Raw genomic sequence first — 14,950 nt, 5'->3', positions numbered from 1 at the left:
AGAAAGACATTTTATAATGATTAAAGGAGTAACACAAGATGAGGATATTACACTCGTTAATATATATGCACCCAATATAGGAGCACCTAAGTACGTAAAACAATTACTAACAGAGATAAAGGGGGAAACTGATGGGAATACAATCATTGTCAGAGATTTTAACACTGCATTAACATCACTAGACAGATCTTCCAGAAAGAAAATAAATAAGGCAACAGAGAAATTAAAAGATGCAATAGAAAATTTTATTTGGTGGATATTTTCAGAGCATTACACCCCCCAAAAATAGGATATACATTCTTTTCAAGTGCCTATGGAACATTTTCCAGGATTGATCATGTACTTGGGCACAAAAAAAGCCTCAACAATTTTAAGAAGATAGAAATTATCTCAAGCATCTTTACTGACCATAATGCCATGAAACTAGAAATCAACTACAGAAAAACAAAGGAGAAAAAAAGGAAAACATGGAGATTAAACAACGTGCTATTAAAAAAAAAAAAAAACCAATGGGTCAATGATGAATCAAAGTTGAAATTAAAAAATACCTTGAGACAAATGAAAATGAAACCACGACCACACAAAATTTATGGAATGCAGCAAAGGCAGTGCTAGGAGGGATGTTTATACCAATACAGACCTTCCTTAAAATAGAAGAACAATCTCAAAAAAAGCAATCTAGACTACCAGCTAAAAGATTAGAAAAAGAAGAGCAAAAAACCCCAAAAGTCAGCAGGATGAAGGAAATAATAAAGATTAGGGAGGAAATAAATAAAATAGAGATTGAAAAAAAAATAGAAAAAATCAATCAAACCAAGAGCTGGTTTTTTGAAAGAGTAAATAAAATCAACAAACCTCTAGCCAAACTCACAAAGAAGAAAAAAGATACAGCACAAATTAGCAAAATAAGAAAGGAAAATGGAGAAATTACAACAAATAACATAGAAATACAGAATATCATACGAGAATATTATGAAAAACTATATGGAACCAAAATGGATAACCTAGAGGAGATGGACAAGTTTCTGGAAACATACAGTCCACCAAGACTGAATTAAGAAGAAACTGACTACTTGAACAAACTGATCACTAGAAATGAAATCAAATTAGCAATTAAAAACCTCCCTACAAATAAAATTCCAGGACCTGACGGCTTCACTGGGGAAGTCTACCAAACATACAAAGAAGAACTCATATCAGTCCTTCTCAAACTCTTCCAGAAGATTGAAAAGGAGGGAATACTCCCAAACTCATTCTATGAAGCCACCATCACCCTGATACCAAAACCAGGCAAAGACACTACCAAAAAGAGAATTACAAACCAGTAACACTGATGAACATAGATGCAAAATTCCTTACCAAAGTATTAGCAAATAGAATCCAACAGCACATAAAAAATATTATACATCATAACCAAGTGGGGTTCATTCCAGGGACACAAGGCTGGTTCAACATATGCAAATCAATCAATGTAATACATCACATCAACAAGAGAAAGGACAAAAACCACATGATCATCTCAATAGATGCAGAAAAAGCATTTGATAAAATTCAACACCCATTTATGATAAAAAACACTCTAGCCAAAGTAGATATACAGGGAACATATCTCAACCTAATAAAAGCTATATATGACAAACCTACAGTCAGCATAGTACTCAACAGTGAAAAACTCAAAATCTTCCCACTAAAATCTGGGACAAGGCTGCCCACTATCACCACTCCTATTCAACATAGTCTTGGAAGTCCTAGCCACAGCAATCAGGCAAGAGAGAGAAGTAAAAGGTATCCAAATTGGAAAAGAAAGGTAGATTACACATTTCTAGAAGACAGGAGGAGGGCAATTTTTTGAAGGAGGGCAATTTTTACTGATAATTCTAGGAAAAGCTTAGACTATATCATACAAGACAGTAACTGCTTAAAGTTGGAAATAGAGGCAAATTCAGGTCTTAACAAGCTAAGATAGAAAAAAAAGAGAAGAGTATACACCACAATCAGGCATGTTCTATGTGATTCTTCCCTCTGCCTCCATCATCCATTTTTTTGTGGTGGGTGGGTTGCTCCTCCACTCTGAGTGGTTCCTCCCATACCCCTGTGCATGAATGGTCAATTCTTCGATTATCCTTGAACCAGCTCTCTGGTGATGTAGTTGACAAAGCTGCTTGAAGTTTAAAAGATCAGAATTAATCCATGTGCCCTAAGTTAAAATAATGCTATTATAGTGGGTAGAAACAACCTCAAAGTAGAGAAGAGTGGGATCTTAGTGGTGAAGCTGAGGAAAGAAGAATTAAAATGAGCTGATGGCCAACAGGAAAATTTGATGTGAGTCAAACCAATGGTCACCTCTCCATGGGGATCTCCTGGGGGAAACTAAGATCAAATAAGGACATTGGCGAGAGAGGACAACAGGCAGTGGTGTCAGATGTCCTCGTCCTTTTAGAAGCTAAGCACACCTCTTTGAAGAGGAGGAAGTCAGATTATAGGAATTGGCTCCAATTCAGTAGGAAGAACTTGCAGGAGCCAGGAGGCTGAAAGATGTCTGCCATCTGGAGAAACTGGAGGAAGGAGAATTGGAAGTCATGGCGTTCAGGGGTAGGGAATCAAGAGGAAAGAAAGGCTATTTAGCAGGGATGCCTTGGATGGGGGCTGGTACCCCCAGAGTAAGTCTGCTATGCAACTTGCAGCCTTGAGAGCTTGGGGAGTCAGCAATAAAAGAAAATTATTTCATTTCCAAATCCTGATAAATCTATCTTTTGAACTGACATTTAGGAAAACTGTCATTACATATGGAATTGTAGTGTTTCAGATGTGTTCCTCTAAAAAAAAAAAAAAAAGCATCAAATCTCCAAAATCATTAAAAGCAATTCTACAAAATACAATACATTTATAATTTTTTGTTCAGGGTAAAAGAAGAGGATACCAGATCTCTCAGGATATGGAATTTCTTCTTGGAGGAAAAAAAAAAATGTGGAAGTCATTGAAATACTGGCAGGGCTTCGGAAGGAAAAGTTAAGGTTAATAGTGGTTACAGGTGCATACTCTTGAATGAGGCCAGCTGAGATCAGATCCTGGCTTCAACATATACTAATTATGGTCTCTCAGGCAAATTCATAAGCTCTATAAACTTCAATTTCCTTCACCATACAATAGGAATAGCACTCACATTGAAGAGATATTATGAGTATTAAAATTCAAAATAAATAATGCATGTAAGTTATTTAGCACAGTGCCTGGTATATTTTGAAAGCTAGGTAATATCTATCATCCCCATCACCACTATTATTAGTTAATTAGAGAGAGTTTCCAGAATTATTCATGGACAGTACTGATTGATACTGGAGTCTTCCATTGTCTACTGACTTGCTGTGTGAATTTCACTGAATGATTCAGCTGTAAAAGGGGAAGAAGATCTATGTGCAGGCTAGATCTCAGGAATTTAGATCAGAGACATTGTTAATGTTAACACTGCACTGGCAGACAGGGGTGTTGAGTTCTTGTGTCAACTGTGCAGTGAACTCACAAGCCACACATCTGTACTAGTTTTCCACTTCTTCATCAGTAAACATGGTTGAACTACACAGTTCCAAGGTTCATTTGAATTCTCACACTCTTTGATTCTGCAACTGCTGTTTCAACTGCAGCATTTGTGAGTTAAGAACAATAAAATTCCCCTTGCCTGTACTGGTCTATGCTTATGGGCACTAAAGTTGCAGTGTGTGGGAATATGGAATCTTCCACAAGCAAGAGATGGGTTGCCTGAGTTCTCAGCCCAGCCTACCTGTTCAGAACAGCGATTTTGTTCTGCCCTTGGCTGGCTGCCTCTTCAATAATTCTCTGCAGCAAGCTCCATCCTTATCCTAGCCAGCAAGAAGAAAATGAATTTGCCCAGCAGTCCCAAGCATCCCTTCAGATGTTGCAGGAGAGAGAATGCCAGGCATTTCACTGCTAATTATCAGCAGCCTGGCTGCTGAGGCCCCGTGCTGTGCCAGTTTGAGAGGTGAGACTCTTAACACTGCTTATCAGGCTCGGCTAAATAAATATTACCCGGCATTAGTGTTGTCAAAGACACAGTCTGAATGCATCTCCCTGGAGTGGCTGTTGGTACCCAAGCTTTTCACCATCACTTTTCCTTCCTGCCCTCCCCTCACCACTCCCCCTTACCACACCACTGTTGATCTCTTTCTCTCCTCCCTAGACATTCAGCTGGATTCTGACATCAGGCGGCTGAAATATAATATAATTGATTAGCTCCTTTGTTTAAGGTTGTCAAACACCTGTACTATTAGATTCAAGGGCCTCAGTATTAATTACCTTCTATTCTTGTCCCGTAGACTAAATTTCTCAGCCATGTGTTCTGAGTTGAAGTCACTATTTCCCACCCTCCAAAAACCCAGGAGTGAGTTTTGATAGACTTAAGCCCTCTGGCTGCAATGATTGCTTTAAAGGTGGGAATATGGCCTAATCAGGGCCATTATAGCCCTAAAGACTTAATTACAGAACTTATTTAAGATATTTGGAAAACAGACCTCTTTTTGTCTGGATACTGAAGCCAGAAAATAGAGCCCCTCAAAAGGTATTGCTAGCTATTTTGCAACCATGAAGGTAGAAGCTATTTTGAATGGAGCCAACACATACTAAGTAGCACAAAGAATTAGAGGGGGGAAAACATGCCTGGTCAAGGTGTTGAAGAGCCTGGATCAAGCTTTACCTGAAGTCACTCCAATTTTGGGGCATTTCTGTTTTGAAACATTATGCCTCCTTTATCATTTAGATTTGAGTGGAGGACTTCTAATAGTTTCATATGTATATTTGTTGTATGTGGTCTCCCTGATTTGTCTATCTGTGGCAAGTGCAGGTGGAGCCCTGCCAATATTCCTTTAGCTCTTACAATAATAATGCTCTCCTATCAGAATTCCTACTCCTGAGGGCTTACTCTAGTGCTTCTGCCTTAGTACAAGACAGGCCAAAGTGCTGGGTAATTAACACCTCTTTGAGGCAGCCCTCAACCAATGACTGGCAGGGGTTCATAGGTACCTCGGCCTCCTTGCTCCCTTGGGATAACTCTGAGATACATGCTTTATATAGGCTCTCAGAGTTCCCCAGTGGGATGGAGCCTAGTTTGACAATGCACCCTTTATTCGCTGCCTTCATTTCCCTGTCTCACCTCCTCACTTCTTTATGGGCTTGCTGGCATCACCTTCTAACTCAACTACTTGCACTTGGGTCCCTGTGTGCCAAGACATAACTTAGCAGAGCAGCAAACTAAAGCTACAACGGCCCACAAGAATTTACAAAATGTAACATCTACCTAGAATTTTAAAAATGCACCCCATAAGTTGTTTAGCTTACAGAGTTTTCATCTTTCCACCCTCAAATAGATTGATGTATACACAGACCATTTTGTCATAGACTCAGCCTAGAAAGCAGCTATGAATTCAAAACCCAGTAAGCCAATGATTTCTTTCCTGTCATTGCTGGCCAGACAGAGGGTGATGTACTAAGAGGAAGATTTTAGGAGAGAAAGAGAAGCAAAAGTGAGAACAAGCCAAGCCTCAGAGAATCCTCATTATATCTCCAGGCACCTGCAGTGGCAATGAGCTATCTAGATTCGTCCATGGGAAGAATCAGGTCACTGAGGTTATTAATTTGGTGGTCCTGAAAGATCAGCAACACAGACGTGTTTATCTCTGGACATACTCCCTCCCCTGCATAGTGTCTCTCCCAGTTTCCAAACCCTCCATGCTAAGGAAAACATCATCCGGCATGGGACATTGCCAGAAGCATGCATTTGTACTCCAAATGGTACCTGTCAGATGAAAAACGCACTTTTAAATAATGCACTCTGACTAGTCTGGCAAATGGGATGTTTTCTATTATGTACATGAGAAATGTTGAAATGCAGACTCGTTTGTTTTATTTTTATTTGGGGCATTTAAAACAAAACATTCATTCTAATGCCAATGGGAAAAGGTCCTCTTCTCTCCTGTGCTCTTTTCCAACCCTAATCCTAAATTCTTGCCAAAGAACACATATGGGCCACAGGGCTCACGCTCAGCTTGGAGCAATTCCATTTTGCTCCTATTAGAAAGTACAATCATGGGATAGAAGAGTTAGCACCTTCGAGGTAAAACAGTTCAACTTCTTCATCTTACCAGTGAGGACAGGGAAGCATGAAAGTCTTAGATGACAAAGCTGGGTGGGACTTTGAAGGCATCTGGTCCAATTCACTCTTGTACAGATGTGGAAACTGAGGTCCAGATCAGTGAAAAGCTCTGTTCAAGACTTCACAGCTGGTTAGGGACAAAGTTGAGGCTGGAACCAAGGAATCTGGATTCCAACCACTGCCCCTCCCCCACACCACGCATGTTAATTTTGGTTGAACTTTGAATTTTTGTTTCCCTTGCATGTTTGTTTTATCTTAAGCTCACATTTCAACCCTATAACATATCTTGAATGTGGTGTGGGATGCTTCTTCTCGAAACCTGAGATTACACCATTGCATTTAGTGGTCTTGCCCATAGTCACGCTGGGGAGAAACCCTCTCAGTAATGAAGTTTGTCATTGAGAAACCACTCAACACACCCCATGGCCTTCCTTCTCCCTTCAGATACAGCCTGAAAAGCCAGAATTTACCAAAGATCCAACCTTAGTCCATTTGGTGTGATGCACATTCCTAATCCCAAACCACTTCCTGGGCTTGAGCCCAGGTATTGGTGTGGCCAGGAAAATGCCAGAAGCCATATGGACTCCCCAGGCCGCCTCCAGGATAAGGCTGATGGCACACACCTAGGAACCAGCTCACTCCAAGAGATAGAACAGATGGCACTCCAGATATGAATATGTATCATGTAGACTGTTAAGGTTGTTAAAGAAGTAGATATTTTTAGGTGGATTCATGAAAATCAAGAATTTTACAGCTGAAGTGAAAGCCAAGCAAAGGAAACCACAAGACACTGCTCAAAGCTGTGCATTATTCTGTGTCTGTTGGCACTACCTTCCATAGCAAGCTCTAACCTCCATAAAAACCACTGGAAAATAACCAGGAAGGAATACTTTATAACCACAAGAAAGAACGCTGGCTTCAGAACTCCATGCTCTAAGACCCTATAAGGACACTGATGGCTGCATTGCCGTTCGGCAGAACAAGAAGTGTGCTGAATTATTTCCTTTGCTTTACAACCTCTCTCCATGTCCCTTCCCTAATCATTCTACTCCAACTGTCCCACCCCAACTCAAACTCATTATGCTTCACTTTGGCTGCACCAGGAACATGATCTATGGGGCACAACAATAATACAAGTCACTGAATCAGTGGAATTGGATAAGAAGATGGACTTCTGAAAATCTCTGATACAAACAGGACCCATCAGAGGGCTTTGAGTGCCTTGCCCAATAATAACACTACCTAGCTTGTGCAGTTATTTCCAGTTTCCAGAACACTTTCATATTCATGATATTATTCAGTTTTGATCTTTATAACATCCCTGTGAGATAAATAGAGAATGAAGTATTATGCTCATTTTACAGATGAGGAAACTAAAGCTCAGAGTGGTTAAATGACCACTCAAGGATGCACAGATAAATGGTACCACTGGGACTTGAACCCAAAACTCTTTGATTCTGTGTCTAGCAATGCATCTGATTTGACATTTGCTGATGAATCAACAGCCAAAAGGGCCTTCACTGGGGAAGAATTCCAACTGCTGCTAGAACAGCCTAATCCATGGATTAACTGATATTAATGAGTTAGAATATCAGGGGGTGGAATAAAGTGATAGTCTCATATTCTGGAAACATTCCAAATACCAAAACTAGATTCTAATTTATGCATTATTTATACTCAGTGCTTCACCTCTCTCTGTATCCATGACCTTTTGCAATTTCTCCCACTAGAGGCAGGATATATTACCCTTCTTCACTGGTGATGAGTGTGGCAATGTGACTTGCTTTACCCAATGAAAAGTTAGCACATGTGATGCATCAGACTTGAACTGGATTAGTCGAGTTTGCCCTCTTGTGTTCTTATTATCTACCCAAAGTAGCTCACTGAACCAAGCCCATCTGAACCTAACCTAGATGATCCAGCCTCCATCCAACCAGTGACACATAGCAAGAAAAAAAGATTATTTGAAACGATTGAGTTGGGGGCTGTTTTGTTATATAGCATTAGCTGACTGATATTCTACTTTTCTTTCATCTTCCTACTTCCAATTCAACACAAATAGAGTTTGTCATTTAGTATCATTACTCTGTTTCTTTCCAGGAAGTGAATCACTTCCTCTTCTTAAGTCCTAGAGTAGCAAGGGTTTCAATATCATGATCTGCATCATCATAGGATTATAAAAACCTATCATTAAGGACCCAGTAACATGGTAAAAGAAAGGAAAAAAAAAAAAAAGATAGGTGAAGCTACATTCACAAAGGAGAACACCATAGGAACCAGATAAATATTTAGTGAATGATCAAAAACTTTGGTCATTTGAAGACTTTTATATTTAGTATGTCAGAGAAAACACATTGTCATTAGACAATATTTTCTATGTGCTTTTTTTTTTTACATGGTTACTTGGTGCTTGATGTGTTAGGAAGACAGATTTCCCATCCCCCTAGTGGCTTATTGACTAAAACAGACAACACAGAGGCAGTCAACTGGTAGAAAACATAGATGTTGAATACATCAAAAACAAAAGGGTGAGGTTAGATATTTTATTTGGTTTGATTCTGCCATTTCAGCTTTGTTGGATGCATCACCAAAGCCCCAGAAGACCCAATTCCTCTGTCTCCCTAGAAACCTGCATCAGGTTTCCTGCTATAGAAAAGTACATTTCTTTTCTTGGTGTTCAGGGGGTTCAAATACCCAAGTTCTTTAATCAACTGATCCAAGCTGGAGTGGGCTGAGGGGCAGGGGAGGGAGAGAGTGTACCAATAGCAGCCTACTTACCAGAAGGATGTAGCTATTCATCAGTTTTCTGGGGACAGTTTCCTGGAGATGATGGAAAGACCATGTGTAATGCCTGGTCAGCACTCAACAATATTTGCTAAATGAAAGAAGGGAGGAAGACAGGAACTAGTTCCTGCCCTACCCATTCTTCCACTCTTGCACTCTCTGTTTCTTATTAGTCTGATCAAATATCATCCACTGTTTGGTCCCTCCACTGGTTCCACTGGTTCCAGCCCTATGATTCAGTTATTGCACACCTCCTGATATGTTCACCAATTACATTCCCCTGCCCAGTCCCTGGCATAGTGACCTTTATACCTGTAGATTTTCCATTTTGGCTCTCAACCCCTTTCTTCAGGTGCCCCAGTGCACTGTATTTTGTACATAGCCTCCACCTTGACTGTGACTCTAGAAAGATGGATTTTTGAGTCTCAATTTTCTTTCTGATACTCTTTCTAACACATCATGCTGGGCACTGAAGTACACAGTGCTGAACCACCTATCAAGCACTTTATTCCTCAATAACTCATCTGACCTTCACCATAGTCCTCTCAGGTGGGTTGTACAATCCTACCTGTTTAAACAAGGACTTGGAATACAAAGAGGGTCACATACAGAGTTGGTATGGAGAGCAACAAAGATGCAAACCCAGTTTTCCCATCTCTAACTATGGGAAATTATTTCTTTGCACGGTACTATTTTAAAAAGTACTAGCACTGTTGAAATTCTTGGACATCCTTTATAATATTCAAACTTAAAAGAGAAAATAAGCAATTGCTAAGGAAAGAAACTAGTTGGTATGGCTCCAAAAAATGGCCACAGAAAGACTGAACCATTTAGAATGCCCATCTTTGCCCAAGTGACCATTGGCTGTATTCCAATGCATTGATACAGATCTTAATGATCCTTGGTTCAGCTGGCAGGACTCTCTCTTCCAAAAATAACTCCAGACTTCATGGCTAGGATGAGATTCAGTACAAAGGCCATAAACTCTTAAAACCTCGGCTTCCAGCCAAACCTTCAAAGGTGACTGAAAAAGAAATGTCAGGAAAGACCAAAGGTTGGCACTGCATCATGAATCACTGAACATCTATTGGAACTTATTATTTTTATAGATATTTATCTACATTGCAGAGTAATGGGGCATCTGGGATTTTGGAGGATCCTAAAAATTGCATTTGAGAAGGTGTCCAGAGGATTCAGTAGGCATTGTCCAGTCTGATTTCATTTTGAGATCATTTCCAAATAACCAGCTAGAGCATGAGATACTAGAAAAGTTCTAGGTCAGGAGGAGGTAACCAGGGCTTAGCTCCTGGCTGTTACACTGGGTGAAGCTGAGCACGTTCCTGGCTGATCTTGACTTCATTCTTTCCACAAATGTTTATTTGTGTCCTGTCAGTGTGCCAGATCCTGGAAGAACTGCCTACCAGATAGAGTTCTTGCCCTCAGGGAACTCGCATTCCAGGAGAGAGGTATGATAAACAGATAAATGAATATCTAATAAGAATGTGAAAACAGTAAGGAGGTTTATGTAGACAGAGAGCACAGGTGCTGGGGTAAGGATGCCATTTTGGATAGGTTGATCTTTTGAGCAGAGTGAAAGGAAAGAAATATCTGGGGGAAGAGAGTTCCAGGTGGAGGGGACAGGATACACGTGGGAAGGCCCTGAAAGGGGTGTGCCTGGTGTGTTCTAGCAACAGGGAGATGGCCAGGGTGGCTGGGGCGGGGGGGGGGGGGGGGGAAGAGAGGAAGGGGAAGAGAGGAAGGGGAAGAGTTGAGCAGTCACAGGGGCTGGATCATGGAGGGTCTTTAGGCTTGGTAATGACTTGAGATGGGAAGCCATTGGAGAGATCTGAGCAGAGGACAGAACGATCTGACTTGGGTTCCAGGAGCATGACTTAGGCTGCTATATGGAGGAAGGACAGCCTGCTCATCTGTAAGCAAACTGGTACAGACAACAGAAACAAAGATGGCTTCCCACTGGCCCTCTATGAGCTGAGACCCCAAGTCATATGCTCTGCTGAACAAGTCACTGCCCATCTTCGTGGAAGCACATCTAGGCTCTTTCCTTCCAGAGGCTCAGAGCAGTTGCCATTCCCCTGCCATTAGCCTATGGAGGAAGGACAGATTTCAGCCAGCAGGAGCTCCTGGGGGACCTGGTGACCCCCCCTGCATCCCCTGCAGCTCAGGGTTGCTTTTTGGAGATGGTCCCTTTAGGTGTTTTAGACAGAAATGACCCTATTTGCTGCTTTCTATTTCCATACATCCAGTCTTTCTTCCCCAAAGTCATCTGGAAAGGCCAGTGGGGTTAAGGCACATGGCCTTGACCTAGCAGAGTGCTTATTCTGTGGATGCTCAAGGCTTCAGTACCCTATTTCTTTTTTCTGGGTCACCTGCTTGGTGTGAATTCATTCACATACATCAGTTTGATATTTTTAGAGCTATACATTTTAAGCGCATTTCTAGTCTTTCGTAAAAATTCAAGCTAGGGTTGGGGCAGGGTCCCTCTGTTTGAGACTTAGAGACCCACCGGGCCTCTGGCTTCCCACCGCTCCTGGAATCAGCCCTCTGCACCGCTGTGTCTAGCCACTCCAAGAATCCTGAGTCATTTCACCATTTCACCGTTTCTTTCCCCCCTCCCTCCCCTCCTCCTTCTCCTCCCCCCGCCCCCCTCCTGGGCTACGGGGCAACATTCCTGATGCCAAGGGACACTGCAGCTCGGCGATCGCCTCCCTCCAGCAGGACGGGCACCAGCACCCCTTGGCCTCCCTCCAACAGCCGCGGCTCCGGGCTGCAGCGAAAGGTCGGGGAGCCAGATCCGCCCCAACCCGAGAGCACGCGGCGAGGGCGCTGGGGTCGAGGCGAGGAGGGGTGGGCGGAGGCGCTGCGCTCGGCGGCGGCGGGGGGCGGGGATTCGCCGGAGCGCGCAGGATGGGAGGCGGGCTCCTGACTCACTGCGGCACCCGAGGGGCTGGAGCCCGGCCTCCCCCGCTCCCTGCAATCAGCTGCGGCGGCCAGGGGCGCCAGGCAGGCCTCTCTTGGGTCGAGGGTCCTCTCGTGGGCATCCCACACAGCTCGTGCTCATTTCCGCGGGAGCCCTCGGGGTGCTGTCTTGTCAGTTTGTTTATTTCCATGTCTGCCCCGGGAGACTCCGCCGGGGCAGAGCTTTCTAATCCACCCCCCTGATGAATACGGGGCCCTCGCACTTGGCACCAGGCCTGGCACGTCATCACGACTTGGGGAATCAGTAAACAGCAGTAGAAGGGAGAGGGAGGGAGGGGGAGGAGAGAGACGGGGCGGGAGAGAAGAGCAAAACCGGAAGCGGCCTCCCGCCTCGGTATCTGCAGAAGTAAGACTGCCTCCCTGTGTGACCCAGGAATTAAAGCCCTCGGTAGGAGGTATGGGGGCTTTGGCCCGGCGGCCCTTCCACAACTCAGGCATCGTCCCCAGTGTTTCCGCACCTAGAGTGACAGTGATGGTGGCCAGGAGGGAAGGAAAGGACGAGGAGAAAAGCGGGTGTTTCTTGTTCTTAAAAATGAGGGGGGTCATAAACATTCCATTGCCCCCCCAATCCACCAGTTGCCCCAAAGCAAAACAGACTAGTGGCCCCTCCTTATCCTACCTGCAGAATTTGCAGAGCTTGGAGGATTCTCAGACACATCTAGAACCCCATTTTACAGATGAGAAAACTGAGGTTCAGGGAGGCTCTGTCATGTGCCCAAGTCCAGTAACATAGGACAGGAATCAAGGTGCCGGGGCTTGGGTTTCCAGTCCATTAACCAGCCTAGTGCATCCCACCCCTCTCCTTGAGTTGTCTCCTCTCCTGGTTTCCCCAAAATCAAAGTTCTGGAAGAAGCCCCACATTGGGTTTTGTTCAGGGCCTGAACTCTGAAGATGTGGAATTCTAGATGCAGAAACCCAGGCAGCCAGCAGATTATGAAACCCCCACCCACCCCTGGGCGGTGAGCAGCCGCCAGAGGCTGCCTGACAACAAGCCTTCTGGGGCAGCTCTGCACATGGTGAGGTGTATCTCTTGCAGCTCCAAAAACAGATTTTGCCATCTCATCCCCACATTTGCAGTCTTGAGTTGGCTTCCTGTGATTGGCCAGAACTTTCCCTCACTAGAAATATGGGGAGAATTTGCCTCCTCCAATCGGCTGGGAGAAAGCGTTCGCAGCGGCTAGGATGTGAATTGCAGTTCCACCCTCTGACTGGGGCCCGGGATGCAGGTATGGGCTCAACAGGCTGAAGGATGCCAGGGACCCCCAAGAGTCTCTACACCTGACCCTAGGGGAGGTGGCCTCTGGCAGGGTAGCTGACCTTGAAGCTTTCATTCTGTAATTGGGGGTGTCATTGTGGATTCTTTGGCTTTCTGGAGCAGAAGTTTTCTCAAATTTTAATTTTAAAATTTGTCATCAGGGCTGGCAGCTTGTGTACACAACAGGTAGTTACTAATGTACTTCAGTCTGGGGGCAATTAGAGCTTTCTGTCTGCCTACCCCAGTACACTCCCATTCCAACTGCACCACACTGATTCCTAGCTTTTTCTGGTGTTGGGAATTGTCCTAAGAGATGCCCTTCTTCAACCTGACCCGTAGGCTTCAAGGCATTCCCCTGGCTTAGGCTTAATTAGCTATTACTATCCTTAATGCAACTGTTCTCTGTATTGGCTGCTCACTAGAATCACCTGGCAAATTTAAACTAATACTGAGACACAGGCCATGCTCAGACCAAATAAATTACTATTTTTGGAAGTGTTTTCTAAAAGTTCCCCCTGGGTGACTATAATGTACAGTAAGATTGAAAACCACCGTTCGGAAGGTTTTGCCTGCCCACATCTGTTCCCCCTTCTGGTAAGAGCCCTTGATGTTCCTGTGGAAATCCCACTCTCTATTGACCTACGTGATTGAGTGATGCTCGCCCACCATCTCCTCCTGTTGGAGTCGAGAGTTTCTTGTCTTGTCGCAGAAAGAATTCAGACACAAGGCGCGGAGATTAAGAAAGCAAAGCAAGGATTAATTAAGGGATAGATAGTAAGCTCTCAAGGAAATAGCGAGCAGACTTAGGTGGGTGGCTGCCCCTAATTTCCTTGGCAAGCTCTTTATGTGAGTGTAAAATGAATGGGTAGAATATTCATTGGTGAGGAGGGGTTTGGGGATTGTCTTTCCTGATCTTCATCCCAACTCCACCTTCCCAGGTCGGAAGGAGGGATTTTTCATCCTTAATTTAGTCTTAGTCAGGAAGTTGGATGAGGTCATAATGAACAAAAGGTTACATTCGGATGGGGGTATCATAAGCAAAAGGTTACATTTGGACAGAGGTCATAATGATGGAAAGGTTATATTCGGATGGTGAAGATTCCTGTCCTGTCCCACCCTTCTGCCTCCAGGACACTTATCGACCCAGAAGGTACGGTTTTTTATTAGCCCAGAGGATCCTACTTTTCTTGGTCTGTCCCAGAACCCCCATTGTTTACAAGATGTATGGTTTTCTGCCATTTTCACATGTCCCCCTTTCTCTGCTCATATCTAGCTACCTGCCTGCTCTAACACTCCCACACCATCCTTTTCTGGGGGCTAGCAGGTTACCAATTTGGCCAGTTTGCATTTTCCATTTCCTTGGTTTAGGTACAATATGTGAGCCGAGGAGTCCAATGAGAATCAGCCTCAAGACTTTTGCTGAAACTACTGGGGAGAGAAATATTTTTATGCTGCAGTTATTCAGCAGAAAACACAGGATTCCAGCAGCCATTTTTGTCACCATATGGAGAAAGATGGCCTGTAAATTAAGGCAACAGAGGAAAAGAGTGATTATTGATGGAGTGAAAAAGATGGAAATCTAATTAAAATCATGCCTGAAGCCAGATACCCTTCAGTAACAGAAACAAATACATTCTCCCTTTTCACTCCAGCCCATTTGAACTGGGTTTTCTGTGATGTGCTACATCACAGCAGAATGAATCTGTTATATAACTAGGTGTTACCTTGAAATGCAGAGACCAGAATTCTGA

The sequence above is a fragment of the Camelus bactrianus genome, chromosome 19, assembly GCF_048773025.1.
Source record: "Camelus bactrianus isolate YW-2024 breed Bactrian camel chromosome 19, ASM4877302v1, whole genome shotgun sequence".
Taxonomy (NCBI): Eukaryota; Metazoa; Chordata; class Mammalia; order Artiodactyla; family Camelidae; genus Camelus; species Camelus bactrianus.
The sequence above is the reverse complement of the archived record's forward strand: the minus strand, read 5'-3'. Positions refer to the sequence as shown.